A 14,999-nucleotide genomic window follows, 5' to 3' on the forward strand; every position below is an offset into this window, starting at 1 on the left:
TATTTCGGTTTCATTGATAAATTTCCCTCAAAAGAGAACTTCGTCAACCATCCCTTCTGTTTTAGCATCACTATGAACTGAAGAGCATGGTTAGTTCTGTTTAAAAAAAAAACATATCATGTCACGTTTGCAAAATATGGACTAGTTCGAATTTAAAAGAAATTTATAATTAATTCTTAATTTTTATAATTTTGTGATTAGGACTAGAGTTGCGGCCAGCAAGGTTTCGCATTAAATGAAAAATATCCAAATGGCCCACCCCCTGTATTATAATCAATACAACTCTCATCGCACACACACAAACACTTGCTCTCACACACTCTCTATCTCTCTCTTTCTCTAAAGAATTTCGCAGACAAAATATTGGGGAGCATCTATATGAAGTGATTAAATCAATTACAAATGTGAAAAATCAAGTGTTTTATTTAAATTTCTTTATCGGAATTCTAAAATGTGTTACTATGTTTATTTCTTTATTTAATTCAGGGATTTGTATTCACTATTGTAATTTTTTGAAATAAAATTAAGAAAAAAGTTCAAAGGCAACAACAAACCCCACAACAAAATAAAAAAAAAATTATTCTAAAATATTTATTTTTTTTACTGGAAAAAAGTTAATGTGAATACATATTAGTCTTATTGATACGTCTTAATCGGCAACAACAAACACGACATATGTAGATAATAGTGTGAAAAACATACAAACAAAACAAACCTTTTTGTTTTGATGTGAAAAATCATTGTGTTATCGTTGTCGTCGTCATTTTCATTAATGTCATCGCAAAAGTATCTTCAGTTCGATAAAATAACGATACCATCAAACACCAACAACAACAAGAAGAACAAATTCGATTAGAATATTTAAAAAAAAATTTTTTTTTTTATTATCAACAAGTATCTTTTTGGATTTGGAAATGAGTGATACACCATAGTGACGATCACTCACTCTACTGTTTTTGAAGATCCAACAGAAAAGTCTGCATTGGAACAGTTACATCGTCATCATAAAGCGGTAAGTATTTTGGTTTTCTTGTTTGCTTAGCTCACTTGTAATTCCAAGTGATATACACTCAACTAAATATGGTTCCAAAATTAGCCTATAAAAATAGAGTACAAAACATTTTGGAAAATTGACAAACAATGTTTTTGGCATTGTTGAGTTATAATTTCTCGTTTGGGAAACGAAATTTTTGTTTGTTGTTTCGATATAACTTAAACATATTTTAGGCTAAACAAGTATATACAGCAGAAAGTTTGACCGGGACGAATCTTAAGTTCCCACCACCATGAATCAAATATAATATTACCTTTGAAAACTCTTCGTCGTACCGGGTTACTTCACGCAGAGAAGGAATATGATCACTTAAAAAATGTTTCAAGAGCATAATGTTACTTTTTCACGGAAAACATGTAACATGTTTGTCGAAACCATGTTATTTTCTCGGAAATAATATATCTGATTTCGGAAAGCATGTTATGTGCGACGAGAAAAGTATATTTTTGCGACCAAATTGTCACATGGTCGCTATGAAAAAGTAACATGGTGCTCTTGAAACATTTTTGAGGTGATCATATTCCTTCTCTGGGTGTTAATAATATATAAAAATTATGAAATAACGCCTTGATTTGAAATCTAAAATCTATAGATTTTTACCCCCATTATTCAAATGACTAGAAGAAGTAAAATCTGGAAATTTTACTTTCAGTTTCAAGCAATTTTCATGATCAGTGCGCCTTCTATATTCACAAGAAGAGAACTCGGTTTAGATCTCGGTCGCAGAGAAGAAACATGATTGCTACGATCATATTCGAAGAGCAAAATAAGAGCTATTTTTGCGGCGACCATGTAACATTTTCACCTATAACCATGTTGGCTTTTTGAACATAGTTAAAAGAAAACAAGTAAGGAAAGTCTAAAGTCGGGCGGGGCCGACTATATTATACCCTGCACCACTTTGTAGATCTAAATTTTCGATACAATATCACATCCGTCAAATTTGTTGGCGGCTATATATAAAGGTTTGTCCCAAATACATACATTTAAATATCACTCGATTTGGACAGAATTTGATAGACTTTTACAAAATCTATAAACTCAAAATTTAAGTTGGCTAATGCACTAGGGTGGAACACAATTTTAGTAAAAAAACCAGTAAGGAAAGTCTAAAGTCGGGCGGGGCCGACTATATTATACCCTGCACCACTTTGTAGATCTAAATTTTCGATACCATATCACATCCGTAAAATGTGTTGTGGGCTATATATAAAGGTTTGTCCCAAATACATACATTTAAATATCACTCGATCTGGAAGAATTTGATAGACTTCTACAAAATCTATAGACTCAAAATTTAAGTCGGCTAATGCACTAGGGTGCATCACAATGTTAGTAAAAAACCAGTAAGGAAAGTCTAAAGTCGGGCGGGGCCGACTATATTATACCCTGCACCACTTTGTAGATCTAAATTTTCGATACCATATCACATCCGTAAAATGTGTTGTGGGCTATATATAAAGGTTTGTCCCAAATACATACATTTAAATATCACTCGATCTGGAAGAATTTGATAGACTTCTACAAAATCTATAGACTCAAAATTTAAGTCGGCTAATGCACTAGGGTGCAACACAATGTTAGTAAAAAAATATGGGAAACATTTAAATCTGAAGCAATTTTAAGGAAACTTTGCAAAAGTTTATTTATGATTTATCGCTCGATATATATGTATTAGAAGTTTAGGAAAATTAGAGTCATTTTTACAACTTTGCGACTAAGCAGTGGCGATTTTACAAGGAAATTGTTGGTATTTTGACCATTTTTGTCGAAATCAGAAAAACATATATATGGGAGCTATATCTAAATCTGAACCGATTTCAACCAAATTTGGCACGCATAGCAACAATGCTAATTCTACTCCCTGTGCAAAATTTCAACTAAATCGGAGCAAAAAATTGGCCTCTGTGGTCATATGAGTGTAAATCGGGCGAAAGCCATATATGGGAGATATATCCAAATCTGAGCCGATTTCAACCAAATTTGGTTGAACCACAGTAGTGGTGAAGGGTATAAATATGGGAAACAATGAAATCTGAAGCAATTTTAAGGAAACTTCGCAAAAGTTTATTTATGATTTATCGCTCGATATATATTTATTAGAAGTTTAGGAAAATTAGAGTCATTTTTACAACTTTTCGACTAAGCAGTGCCGATTTACGAAGGAAAATGTTGGTATTTTGACCATTTTTGTCGAAATCAGAAAAACATATATATGGGAGCTATATATGGGAGCTATTTCTAAATCTGAACCGATGTCATCCAAATTTGGCACGCATAGCTACAATGCTAATTCTACTCCCTGTGCAAAATTTCAAATAAATCGGAGTTAAAAATTGGCCTCTGTGGTCATATGAGTGTAAATCGGGCGAAAGCTATATGGGGGATATATCTAAATCTGAACCGATTTCAACCAAATTTGGCACGCATAGCTACAATGCTAATTCTACTCCCTGTGCAAAATTTCAATTAAATCGTAGCAAAAAATTGGCCTCTGTGGTCATATGAGTGTAAATCGGGTGAAAGCTATATATGGGAGCTATATCTAAATCTGAACCGATTTCAACCAAATTTGGCACACATAGCTACAATGCTAATTCTACTTCCTGTGCAAAATTTCAACTAATTCGGAGCAATAAGTTGGCCTCTGTGGTCATTTGAGTGTAAATCGGGCGAAAGCTATATATGGGAGCTATATCTAAATCTGAACCGATTTCAACACACAAAAATACATCAACAGACAGACGGACAGACAGACAGACAGACGGACATCGCTCAGAATTTAATTCTAAGACGATCGGTATACTAAACGATGGGTCTCAGACTTTTCCTTCTTGGCATTACATACAAATGCACAAACTTATTATACCCTGTACCACAGTAGTGGTGAAGGGTATAAATATGATTGTCCTCATCTAAAATGTTATTATATTGATAAAAAGAAATTTATTTGAATTAAAAGACAATACTCATGATCTAAAATGTTACGGTATTCTTCAAAAATATGGTCACAACCTAAATGTTATGATCTTTTTAAAAAATATTTTTTCGTCGGCGAAAAAAGAAAACACACAATTATGTATTTATTTTTATTTATCTATTAACTAGTTCCTTGTTTATAGACTGACGCTCAAAACCAAAATCATGTGTAAATGCTCAAAGTTTTCTTTTCGCTGCAAAAAAGTTAACAAATTAATTGGTCACGAAAAAAGGTACATTGTTTTATGACCATGTAATGGTTCTAGACATATATATCGTAGTCGATAAAAAAACTTTTCCCTGCAAAAAAGTAAAAAAATTTGAATAATCAGGCACATGATTTTCCTGACCATGTAATGGTCTCAAATTCTATCATTTAAATGATAGAAGATGTTTGCGACATTTGTAAGACTTTTAAATGCTTATTGCCAGCATAAATTTTTCTTGGCGAGAAAAATCTTTCCACAAAGACACATTTAGCGACAAGTACATGCTCTAGATAAGCATTAAATGGATACGGCAATCATGTCCAAACATGGTTTTTCTGTGCGTGTATCCGTTTGTAACACATCGAAATATTGCTCTAAGACCCCATAAAGTATATATATTCTGGGTCGTGGTGAAATTCTGAGTCGATCTGAGCATGTCCGTCCGTCTGTTGAAATCACGCTAACTTCCGAACGAAACAAGCTATCGACTTGAAACTTGGCACAAATAATTGTTATTGATGTAGGTCGGATGGTATTGCAAATGGGCCATATCGGTCCACTTTTACGTATAGCCCCCATGTAAACGGACCCCCAAAATTTGGCTTGCTGAGCCTCTAAGAGAAGCAAATGTCATCCATTGCTGAGCCTCTAAGAGAAGCAAATGTCATCCATGATTATATAGCCCCTATATAAACCGATCCCCAGATTTGGCTTGCGGAGCCTCTAAGAGAAGCAAATTTCATCCGGTTGAAATTAGGTACATGGTGTCAGCATACGATCTCCAACAACCATGCGAAAATTGGTTCACATAGCTCCATAATTATATATAGCCCCCATATAAACCGATCCCCCGATTTGGCTTGCGGAGCCTCTAAGAGAAGCAAATTTCATTCGATCCACATGAAATTTGGTACATGGTGTTAGTATATGGTATCTAATGACCATGCAAAAATTGGTTCCCATCGGTCCATAATTATATATAGCTCCCATATAAACCGATCACCAGATTTGACCTCCGGAGCCTCTTGGAAGACCAAAATTCATGTGATTCGGTTGAAATTTGGTACGTGGTGTTAATATATGGCCTCAAACACCAATGCAAAAATTGGTCGAAATCGGTCCATAATTATATATAACCCCCATATAAACCGATCCCCAGATTTGACCTCCGGAGCCCCTTGGAAGAGCAAAATTTATCCGATTTGGTTGAAATTTGGTACGCGATGTTAGTATATGGTATCCAAAACCATGCAGGAATTGGTTCATATCAGTCCATAATTATATATAACCCCCATATAAACCGATCCCCAGATTTGGCCCCCAGTGCCTTTCGGAGAAGCAAAATTCATCCGATCTGGTTGAAATTTGGTACGTGGTGGTAGTATATGATATTTAACAACCAAACTAAAAGTGGTCCATTTCAGTCCATAATCATATATAGCCCCCATATAAACCGATCCCGAGATTTGGTTTTGGAGCCACTTGGAGGAGAAAATTTCATTCGAGTCAGTTGAAATTTGGTACATTGTGCTAGTATATGACCGTTAACAACCATGCCTAACTAGGTCCATATCGGTCTATATATAGCCCTGAGATAAATCAATCCCCCATCACATAAAAATTGGTCCATATCAAGTTCATAATTGTATATAGCCCACATATAAGCGACACCCATATTTCAATTCTGGCTCTCTAAGTACCGTGCAAAAGTCCATATCGATTCGTAATTAATTGTAGACTTACCTATACATACCTTTTTTGTCTAATATATACCACGTATGGACTAACTAACAATTTAGAAAACGATGTTAAGAAGTTTTAAGATACCACAACCCAATTAATTCGATTGTGGATGACAGTCTTTCGGAGAAGTTTCTACGCAATCCATGGTGGAGGGTACATAAGATTCGGCCTGGCTGAACTTACGGCCGTATATACTTGTTTGGTCTTAAAATACCTCTAGATTTCCAATTTCAGGCAAATTGGATATAAAATACGGTATCAGGAAGCCCAAAAAATAAAATCAATGGGTCGCGTTATATGGGGGCTATCAAAACAGGGACCGATACTCACCATTTTCGCCACACCTGTTTGTTGTCCTAAAATATATGTAGATTTCTAATTTCAAGAAAATCGGATTGAAAAAAACGGTTTCTATAAGCCCAAGAAGTAAAATCGGGAGATCAGTCTACATGGGGGCTATACCAAAACATGGACCGATAGGCACCATTTCAGGCACACTTATTTGTAGTCCTAAAATACCTCGGGATTTCCAATTTCAGGCAAATCAGATAGAAAATACAGTTTCTAGAAGCCCAAGAAATAAAATCGGGAGATCGGTCTATATGGTGGCTATACCAAAACATGGACCGATACACCCCATTTTTGACACACCTATTTGTGGTCCTAAAATACTCACAGATTTCCAATTCCAGGAAAATCGGATTAAAAATACGGTTAATCTCGAAAAATTCTGAATTAATCTCGAGCCGAAAATGCCGGGATATGGGGACTGGATTTATCAGCGATGATGCTTATTTTTGGTTTAATGGGTACGATTTTGGTGTGAAGACCTACCAGAAGCATAGAAAACGCCACAAATGAATCCAGAAAAGTCTCAATTTGGTGCGGTTTATGGGCTGGTGGCATCATTAGACTGTATTTCTTCAAAGATTATGCGAATGCATTTTTTGGCCGAAAAGAATGAGCTTGACTTGCATTATGGTTTCAATACGACGGAGCTTCATGCTACAATGTAGCAATAGAGTTATTGAGAGGCGAGTTCGATGAACAGTTTATTTCACGTCAGGGACCGGTCAATTGGCCATCTTGCCATTTAATGTCTATACAGACAAACTCTCTTTAATTGACGCATTGGAAAACAATATTGAAGCATTTATTCGTGAGATATCGGTCGAAATGTTGCTTGGACTAAGCGGATGGACCATTTGAGTTGCAGTTGCGGTCAGCATTTGCATGAAATAATCTTCAAACACTAAATTATATGGACCATACAATCGATTCAAATAAAGACTTCATGGATTTTCTGAATTAGTTGTGTGTGTATTTTTTAATTTCCCTATAGCTATTAAAAATCATCGTTAATCTTTCTCACATAAATATGGTTGCCCATTTTTTCCATTTGGCCATAGTGTCCACATTCTATCTGTGTTGTAAATGATGGATTTTGTAGCGATACTGGGGTACTTCTAAGTGAACTATGGGATTTGTCTTTTTAATTATATTCAGATTTTATAAATGTACAGATCTAAAAGCAACATATCCATGCAATTTTACATTTATACATTTTAAATATCCTTATTAGGTGCATGACATGGTAAAACTTCTCAATAGAGAAGGCGATTTTTCGATGAGATTTAGATACAGTATACAACTGTTTTCGACGTGGTTGGTATTCTAAATATTCATATACTGATTTATTTTTCCTCACATAAAATGCTTTATTCCAATAGAAAATCTTCTTTTTTTTTAATTCGTTCCGGAGGAAAGTACTTTTTTCGGGTGTAGTTCATGAGCGGAACGAATATAAGGCCTCATTTGCTTATTTCATTATAACATTAAGTTGTTCACGGACAGAAGATAAAGTTACTTTATATTCAAATGCTAAAGAAAACCTAAAATATTTTACTCGAATACTAAATATTCTATCATAAAACACTCTGGTTGTTTATGTTTGCCTGTATCACTGTGACTTTCCATTGTGAGCCTAATACACTGCTATATATTTTTCTTTAAACAGTATTTCTAGTCTACTGAAAGTTGTGTCTTTTGCTACTGTTCTATCTTTAGTTATTATTTATTTTTATTTTTGACTCACTGTTATATAGTTTTTTATCGCATTACTCAGATATTTAGTTTTATTAAGATAACATTTTAGAGATAAATTTTGTTTTAGTGTTGGCTGGCACCAGATTAGCATCGAAATCATATTAGACTCATCCATATGATGAAAGATGTTCATTTGAAATAATATTCTAAATGTATTACTTTACATTATTAAGGTTTATATGAAATCTATTAGACAATCCTTCTGCTTTTGCTTTAAGAAAATTTAGTTTCTTAAAAATTATCTTACAGCGTTTTTCATACTGCAAAAAAGAGGAGCGCAAAATTTTCACATATTTGAGAATTTATTCCAAAAAAAAAATTGTAACGACTAATCAATCGCTGTATTATCAATCGCTTTCCACATGTTATTCCCATATTTGTGGTAACATGCGAATATCGTAACTCGTCTTTTGACTCAATCCACGAACGGCATTTTCGTTCATAAGATCGAAAATGCTGATCAGTCATACGAATTGATCTCCATTCTTCTTCTGAATATACTAAATACTTGAAACAACTAATAATCAAATCTTTGCCACTCATGCCAAAAATAATCTACCAAAATTTTAAGAAAAATTTACCTAAAATCAACTCATTTTAAAAAATTATATTTTTGATCAACTTTTTGTCATATTTTTATTTATATAGAAATTTTTATCGAAATTTTATTTCTATAGGAAATTTTGTAAAAATTTTATTTCTATAGAAAATTTTGTCAAAATTTTATTTCTATAAAAAATTTTGTCAAAATTTTATTTCTATAGAAAATTTTGTCAAAATTTTATTTCTATAGAAAATTTTGTCAAAATTTTATTTCTATAGAAAATTTTGTCAAAATTTTATTTCTATTGAAATATTTGTCCAAATTTTATTTCTATAGAAAATTTCGTCAAAATTTTATTTCTATAGAAAATTTTCTCAAAATTTTATTTCTATAGAAAATTTTGTAAAAATTTTATTTCTTTAGAAAATTTTGTCAAAATTTTATTTCCATAGAAAATTATGTAAAAATTTTATTTCTATAGAAAATTTTGTCAATATTTTATTTCTATAGAAAATTTTGGCAAAATTTTATTTCTATAGAAAATTTTGTCAAAATTTTATTTCTATAGAAAATTTTGTCAAAATTTTATTTCTATAGAAAATTTTGTCAAAATTTTATTTCTATAGAAAATTTTGTCAAAATTTTATTTCTATAGAAAACTTTGTCAAAATTTTATTTCTATAGAAAATTTTGTCAAAATTTTATTTCTATAGAAAATTTTGCCAAAAATTTATTTCTATAGAAAATTTTGCCAAAATTTTATTTCTATAGAAAATTTTGTCAAAATTTTATTTCTATAGAAAATTTTGTCAAAATTTTATTTCTATAGAAAATTTTATCAAAATTTTATTTCTATAGAAAATTTTGTCAACATTTTATTTCTATTGAAATATTTGTCCAAATTTTATTTCTATAGAAAATTTTGTCAAAATTTTATTTCTATAGAAAATTTTCTCAAAATTTTATTTCTATAGAAAATTTTGTAAAAAATTTATTTCTTTAGAAAATCATGTAAAAATTTTATTTCTATAGAAAATTTTGTCAATATGTTATTTCTATAGAAAATTTTGTCAAAATTTTATTTCTATAAAAGATTTTATCAAAATTTTATTTCTATAAAAAAATTTTGTCAAAGTTTTATTTCTATAGAAAATTTTGTCAAAATTTTATTTGTATAGAAAATTTTGTCAAAATTTTATTTCTATAGAAAATTATGTAAAAATTTTATTTCTATAGAAAATTTTGTCAAAATTTTGTCAAAATTTTATTTCTATAGAAAATTTTGTTAAAATTTTATTTCTATAGAACATTTTGTCAAAATTTTATTTCTATAGAAAATTTTGTCAAAATTTTATTTCTATAGAAAATTTTGTCAAAATTTTATTTCTATAGAAAATTTTGTCAAAATTTTATTTCTATAAAAAATTTTGTCAAAATTTTATTTCTATAGAAAATTTTGTCAAAATTTTATTTCTATAGAAAATTTTGTCAAAATTTTATTTCTATAGAAAATTTTGTCAAAATTTTATTTCTATAAAAAATTTTGTCAAAATTTTATTTCTATAGAAAACTTTGCCTAATTGTATTTTTATAAAGAATTGCAAATTTACCAAAACGTCAAGGATTCTCCCAATTTAGCAAACAGTAAACAATCTACCAGTTTTGGTAGATTTCTGCCAACTGTGGTAATCATGCCTATGACACGCCCATGTTAAATTCATCACTTTGGCACCAATTTTTCACCACTTCTAGATCCAAAAAGAACATTTTTAGTACCTTTTTTGGCGAAGCTTTTTTAGCTTGGTTGTACAGAGTACATAAGTATTAGCCACTGATATCAAAATTTGGTCAACATTTTATTTCTATAGAACATTTTGTCAAAATTTTATTTCTATAGAAAATTTTGTAAAAATTTTATTTCTATAGAAAATTTTGTAAAAATTTTATTTCTATAGAAAATTTTGTCAAAATTTTATTTCTATAAAAAATTTTGTCAAAATTTTATTTCTATGGAAAATTTTGTCCAAATTTTAGTTCTATAGAAAATTTTGTCAAAATTTTATTTCTACAGAAAATATTGTCAACATTTTATAAAAAATGTCAAAAATTTATAGAAAATTGTGTCAAAATTTTATTTCTATAGAAAATTTTGTCAAATTTTTATTTCTATAGAAAATTTTGTCAAAATTTTATTTCTATAGAAAATTTTGTCAAAATTTTATTTCTATAGAAAATTTTGTCAAAATGCTATTTCTATAGAAAAATTTGTCAAAATTTTATTTCTATAGAAAATTTTGTCAAAATTTTATTTCTATAGAAAAAATTTGTCAAAATTTTATTCCTTTAGAAAATTTTGTCAAAATTTTATTTCTATAGACAATTTTGTCAAGATTTTATTTGTATAGAAAATTTTGTCAAAAGTTTATTTGTATAGAAAATTTTGTCAACATTTTATTTATATAGAAAATTTTGTCAAATTTTATTTCTATAGAAAATTTTGTCAAAATTTTTTTTCTATAGAAAATTTTGTCAAATTTTGTTTTTTTTTATAGAAAATTTTGTCAAAATTTTATTTCTATAGAAAATTTTGTCAAAATTTTATTTCTATAGAAAATTTTGTCAAAAAATCAACTCATTTTAAAAAATTATATTTTTGATCAACTTTTTGTCATATTTTTATTTATATAGAAATTTTTATCGAAATTTTATTTCTATAGGAAATTTTGTAAAAATTTTATTTCTATAGAAAATTTTGTCAAAATTTTATTTCTATAAAAAATTTTGTCAAAATTTTATTTCTATAGAAAATTTTGTCAAAATTTTATTTCTATAGAAAATTTTGTCAAAATTTTATTTCTATAGAAAATTTTGTCAAAATTTTATTTCTATAGAAAATTTTGTCAAAATTTTATTTCTATTGAAATATTTGTCCAAATTTTATTTCTATAGAAAATTTCGTCAAAATTTTATTTCTATAGAAAATTTTCTCAAAATTTTATTTCTATAGAAAATTTTGTAAAAATTTTATTTCTTTAGAAAATTTTGTCAAAATTTTATTTCCATAGAAAATTATGTAAAAATTTTATTTCTATAGAAAATTTTGTCAACATTTTATTTCTATAGAAAATTTTGGCAAAATTTTATTTCTATAGAAAATTTTGTCAAAATTTTATTTCTATAGAAAATTTTGTCAAAATTTTATTTCTATAGAAAATTTTGTCAAAATTTTATTTCTATAGAAAATTTTGTCAAAATTTTATTTCTATAGAAAACTTTGTCAAAATTTTATTTCTATAGAAAATTTTGTCAAAATTTTATTTCTATAGAAAATTTTGTCAAAATTTTATTTCTATAGAAAATTTTGTCAAAATTTTATTTCTATAGAAAATTTTGTCAAAATTTTATTTCTATAGAAAATTTTGTCAAAATTTTATTTCTATAGAAAATTTTATCAAAATTTTATTTCTATAGAAAATTTTGTCAACATTTTATTTCTATTGAAATATTTGTCCAAATTTTATTTCTATAGAAAATTTTGTCAAAATTTTATTTCTATAGAAAATTTTCTCAAAATTTTATTTCTATAGAAAATTTTGTAAAAAATTTATTTCTTTAGAAAATTTTGTCAAAATTTTATTTCTATAGAAAATCATGTAAAAATTTTATTTCTATAGAAAATTTTGTCAATATGTTATTTCTATAGAAAATTTTGTCAAAATTTTATTTCTATAAAAGATTTTATCAAAATTTTATTTCTATAAAAAAATGTTGTCAAAGTTTTATTTCTATAGAAAATTTTGTCAAAATTTTATTTGTATAGAAAATTTTGTCAAAATTTTATTTCTATAGAAAATTATGTAAAAATTTTATTTCTATAGAAAATTTTGTCAAAATTTTGTTAAAATTTTATTTCTATAGAACATTTTGTCAAAATTTTATTTCTATAGAAAATTTTGTCAAAATTTTATTTCTATAGAAAATTTTGTCAAAATTTTATTTCTATAGAAAATTTTGTCAAAATTTTATTTCTATAAAAAATTTTGTCAAAATTTTATTTCTATAGAAAATTTTGTCAAAATTTTATTTCTATAGAAAATTTTGTCAAAATTTTATTTCTATAGAAAATTTTGTCAAAATTTTATTTCTATAGAAAATTTTGTCAAAATTTTATTTCTATAAAAAATTTTGTCAAAATTTTATTTCTATAGAAAACTTTGCCTAATTGTATTTTTATAAAGAATTGCAAATTTACCAAAACGTCAAGGATTCTCCCAATTTAGCAAACAGTAAACAATCTACCAGTTTTGGTAGATTTCTGCCAACACAGAAAAAAAATTCACGAAAATTTTTCCAATTAAAATCTTAATTGAGTTTTAAAAAATATTCAATTAAAAATTTAATTGAATCAACAAATTTTTTAATTGAAATAAAAATCAATCACACAAATTAATAGTATCAATTAATTTTTTAATTGGATCAATTAATTTTTTAATTGACTGTCAATTAATTTTTTAATTGATACTATCATTTCTGTGATTGAAGACATTTCAATTAAAAAATTAATTGGATCAATTAATTTCGTGATTGAATCAGAAAAAAAATTTTTTGTGTGAACTGTGGTAATCATGCCTATGACACGCCCATGTTAAATTCATCACTTTGGCACCAATTTTTCACCACTTCTAGATCCAAAAAGAACATTTTTAGTACCTTTTTTGGCGAAGCTTTTTTAGCTTGGTTGTACAGAGTACATAAATATTAGCCACTGATATCAAAATTTGGTCAACATTTTATTTCTATAGAAAATTTTGTCAAAATTTTATTTCTATAGAAAATTTTGTCAAAATTTTATTTGTATAGAAAATTTTGTCAAAATTTTATGTCTATAGAAAATTTTATGAAAACTTTATTTCTATAGAACATTTTGTCAAAATTTTATTTCTATAGAAAATTTTGTAAAAATTTTATTTCTATAGAAAATTTTGTAAAAATTTTATTTCTATAGAAAATTTTGTCAAAATTTTATTTCTATAAAAAATTTTGTCAAAATTTTATTTCTATGGAAAATTTTGTCCAAATTTTAGTTCTATAGAAAATTTTTGTCAAAATTTTATTTCTACAGAAAATATTGTCAACATTTTATAAAAAATGTCAAAAATTTATAGAAAATTGTGTCAAAATTTTATTTCTATAGAAAATTTTGTCAAATTTTTATTTCTATAGAAAATTTTGTCAAAATTTTATTTCTATAGAAAATTTTGTCAAAATTTTATTTCTATAGAAAATTTTGTCAAAATTTTATTTCTATAGAAAATTTTGTCAAAATGCTATTTCTATAGAAAAATTTGTCAAAATTTTATTTCTATAGAAAATTTTGTCAAAATTTTATTTCTATAGAAAAAATTTGTCAAAATTTTATTCCTTTAGAAAATTTTGTCAAAATTTTATTTCTATAGACAATTTTGTCAAGATTTTATTTGTATAGAAAATTTTGTCAAAAGTTTATTTGTATAGAAAATTTTGTCAACATTTTATTTATATAGAAAATTTTGTCAAATTTTATTTCTATAGAAAATTTTGTCAAAATTTTTTTTCTATAGAAAATTTTGTCAAATTTTGTTTTTTTTTTATAGAAAATTTTGTCAAAATTTTATTTCTATAGAAAATTTTGTCAAAATTTTATTTCTATAGAAAATTTTGTCAAAATTTTATTTCTATAGAAAATTTTGTCAAAATTTTATTTCTATAGAAAATTTTGTCAAAATTTTATCTCTATGGAATATTTTGCCTAATGTATATTTGTAAAAAATTGAAAATTTACCAAAACTTCAAGAATTCTACCAATTTAGCAAACAGTAAACAATCTACCTGTTTCGGTAAAATTTTACCAACCGTGACAATCGTGCCTATGACACGCCCATGTTAAATTCATCACTTTGGCACCAATTTTTCACCACTTCTAGATCCAGAACATTTTTAGTACTTTTATGGCGAAGCTTTTTTAGCTGGGATATACAGAGTACATATAAATATTAGCCACTGATATCAAACCGCATGAAAATCGGATAAAAAATTGTTGAAATGGCAACAATTTCCAAAATTAAATATTTAAATTTGCAAATAGTGCCACAGCTAGGGTAAAAACTTCTAAAGTACATTTTATGTACTTTGATGTCGTAATTTGAGAAAAAAAATAAGATTTTTTGATTCCCTTTTTTCAAGAGACTTATTGCTGTTTTATTAGATTTTTCTGCTGAGTCTAATATCAAATTTTTTGAATGTAAACGCATATCCGTTCACCTTTGTAAATTCAAGAATCAAAACCCGAGCTAGGGTTTGTTTTAATTCAAAATCAGTGTTTAGT

At 27.3% G+C, this 14,999-nt stretch overlaps 1 protein-coding gene across 1 annotated transcript in view; it reads left to right on the plus strand.

Moving 5' to 3' along the window:
• The first annotated feature begins 529 nt into the window (after positions 1 to 529).
• Galphaq (G protein alpha q subunit) overlaps positions 530 to 14,999 on the plus strand; it is a 68,317-nt gene continuing 53,847 nt past the window's right edge. The window contains exon 1 of the mRNA XM_075312213.1: positions 530 to 1,012. The gene's annotated coding sequence lies outside the window, so the exon portion shown is untranslated. The remainder of the gene's footprint in view (positions 1,013 to 14,999) is intronic.

Source organism: Haematobia irritans, chromosome 5 (genome assembly GCF_050003625.1).
Source record: "Haematobia irritans isolate KBUSLIRL chromosome 5, ASM5000362v1, whole genome shotgun sequence".
Lineage (NCBI taxonomy): Eukaryota > Metazoa > Arthropoda > Insecta > Diptera > Muscidae > Haematobia > Haematobia irritans.